We start from the raw sequence: 2,884 nt of genomic DNA, 5'->3' as shown, positions 1-2,884 counted from the left end.
CGTGAAGCCGGCCAGCTCTCCCGCACGTTTCTCTGCCCTGTGGGTTTCCTTCGGGGATATTTACACAGCCTCGTGGCTCCTTCATCTGTGAAGCGTGGGTTGGAAGGGAACACGTACAGACCAGCTTGCTTAATATTCAGGGCTAACTCAGGGAAAACGACCAGAAAACCGAGTACGGTAATTTTATAAATAGGAATCGTTTCATCTGACTTAATTTTTCCTTCTCACAAACTGATTTTCAAAGAAATACTTTGATTTTTCACTCATTCTTGTGGGTCTGCTCGAAACAATAACTGTGACTTATCAGTTCTTTTATGCAGATTTGGAAATTTTGATTCCTGACATCAGTAAGGTGACCTTAGCGATTTGCTCAGCGTTTTGTTATTCAAAACCTAATTTGTGAACGAACATGGGAATGGAAGGGGCATCGCCCCGAACTCTGCTGTTTTAACCACATTCAAGTGTACGGTCTGTGGCACGAAGTACGTTCACGTTGCCACGCAGCCGTCACCAGTAGTCAGCTCTAGAATTTTTCATCTTCCCAGACTGGAGCTCCGTCCCCATTAAATAGTAACTCTCCATTCTCCCCGCGCCCAGCCCTGGCACCCACCATTCTGCTTTCGGTCTCCGTGAACTTGACTGCTCTCAGTAACTGACCGTGGTGCACCCGTGCTTGTTCGCCCTCCTGAGGCTGGCTTGCTGTAACGCTCGGCGCAGTGTCCTCAGGGTCCCTCCTGGCGGAGACTGAGCAGCGTTCCGCTGTGCATGTGGCCTGCGGTTGATTCATGCATCGATCTGCTGGTGGACACCTAGGTCGTGTCACCTTTTGGCGAGTGGGAACAGTAGGGTTTTCAGAGTTCTACCTAAAAGCTATACGCGATCATTAATTTGAATATTCTGATGGGTAACAAGAAAGGAGGGAGGGAAAGCACATAGCGCGTATTTTATAATCCTGATTTCTTCGCTGCACACAGGGATGCGTGGGGTCACCTTACCCCAAGGTGCTTTAATTACTTTGTAAACTGCTCCCCTCGAGCACCCTGCCGCGTGAATGGGGGGTGGCAGTATGTCACGCGGCCCGCTTCCTTCTCCGTAACACGCGTGTTCGGCATCCGGCAGTTTGCGGTCCTGCTCGCTCTGGCGATGTCTGAACAGGTCACGCCGAGCGGGACGCAGCACGTCTCCTTTCGCCCGTGCTCTGCCTTCCTGGTTACTTTTCATCGATCCCTGTGGCCCCTCTGCTTGTAATGTGGATGAAGGCCATCGTCCCGTCCTCGAAGCTGACACGTGGCTGCGTTCTCGAGGGGCGCTGGCTGTGGAGGACCTCGTCGCAGGGTGTAGGGCGGCGGGGTGTCTGCGGGCCCCCTCGCCTGTGCAGGCGCTCACCTAGAGAGACGCAGGAGGCAAGAGGCGCCCACTCCTTCCTTCGCTCCACTCGTTTTAAAGCAGTGGTGAAACAAAACAGACTTGGGCAAGACCCAGTCGGTGGGCCTTGGAAGAGAGCGCCGCCGCCGTTTCCGGGGCGAGGCTGGGGGAAGAGTCCGGGTTCAGCCTGTTGCGTTAGGGTTTCTGTGTTTAATGTGTGCACTCGATATCTAGCGCCAGGTACAGTAAAGCTATAAAATACATCACTTGATATCTAGCGCCAGGTACAGTAAAGCTATAAATTTCGTCAGCAGTGAGGAGGAGCAGCTAGAAAGCCTCCGGAGTAAGTTGGACGTCTTGGGAGATCTGGTTGGTGGTGCGTGAATATTTCTAAGTAAAATCACTGTGACGAGTGGGAAACAGCTTGAGGCCTGTGTTTTGTTTGTTAATTTTTGTTTTTGTGTTTTTAAGGATTTATTTGATCAGCTGACCAGATCCTAAGCCCCACTGCCTCTGAGTGATAGGTTCATTCTTCAAAGGTGGCAGGAAGCCAGGTGCGCCCTTACACAACTCGGGCTCCGTGGGTGGAGTCGTCATTCTCAGGATGAGTCAGTAGACCTGTCACTCAGCAGGGCCTGTGGCTATAGGGACATCTCTTCCTGAATCCCCCTCCCTGCCCCCCCCCCCGCTCTGTCCTTGCCAGGCGGTCACATAAAGGTGGTAGAGTCTTTTTAAGTCTTTCTGATGTTCTAATAAAAGAGATAAAAGGATAGTTCCGTTTTCATCATTTCTGATATTCGGAATATTAGCCACTTTCTTCTGTAGAAAGTTTTGGGAATTCTTATCTTCTGTTGCCATTTACAGAGGTGAAGTTGCTAATGTGCTACATAAATACCCGTTCCCTAATGTAACTTGACTTTCATCTGCCCTCTCCAGCCTCCTTTCTGTTTTTCTTTTCTTTCTAATCGTTTTATGTTAAAAGTAAAACTTTCTCAGCCACTTCTTGCTTCCTAGAAAATCGCCGTTTGTTAAGTTACTGCAGCTGTGCTCTATGAGCTTTACTTCCTCCTTCTAGAACCATCCTTAGTGGCCTTGTCCTGCATATCTCTCAGGGTTATTGAGAGAATCATGTGACTTCATATGAAGGCACTCTGCACGTCGTAAAGCACCATTGACACTTCATTTATCTCCATGAACTTCATGTGGCCGCATGAAGGTGTCACATTTGCCGTCCTCTGTGTCACTCTGCCGAGGCTGCTGTCTGCTGCTGGCGCTGTGGCTTCTCTCATAGGCAGGTAATGTCCTTGTGTCTCGTTTTGTGAGCGCTGTAGTTCCTACGTGTCTCGGATCATTTTTGAATCCGCATTATTCATTTGGTGATTATACATTATAGCCTAAGAAGGTTGCGAGTTAAAATAATAAAAAAAATCCTGGTTCATTTAAGTCGAATTTTTTTCTGACTTTTTTTTTCATTTTCCTAAAACTGTTAAAAGTAAAATCAGCTAAAGTTTTTTTGAGG

General features: G+C 48.6%; 1 protein-coding gene across 1 annotated transcript in view; it reads left to right on the top strand.

Moving 5' to 3' along the window:
• The window catches only part of CAMK2D (calcium/calmodulin dependent protein kinase II delta), a 153,129-nt gene that overhangs the window by 17,592 nt on the left and 132,653 nt on the right, over positions 1-2,884 (top strand). The gene's annotated exons all lie outside the window — the stretch shown is intronic.

The sequence above is a fragment of the Pteropus vampyrus genome, unplaced genomic scaffold, assembly GCF_000151845.1.
Source record: "Pteropus vampyrus isolate Shadow unplaced genomic scaffold, Pvam_2.0 Scaffold282, whole genome shotgun sequence".
Taxonomy (NCBI): domain Eukaryota; kingdom Metazoa; phylum Chordata; class Mammalia; order Chiroptera; family Pteropodidae; genus Pteropus; species Pteropus vampyrus.
The sequence above is the reverse complement of the archived record's forward strand: the minus strand, read 5'-3'. Positions and strand labels throughout refer to the sequence as shown.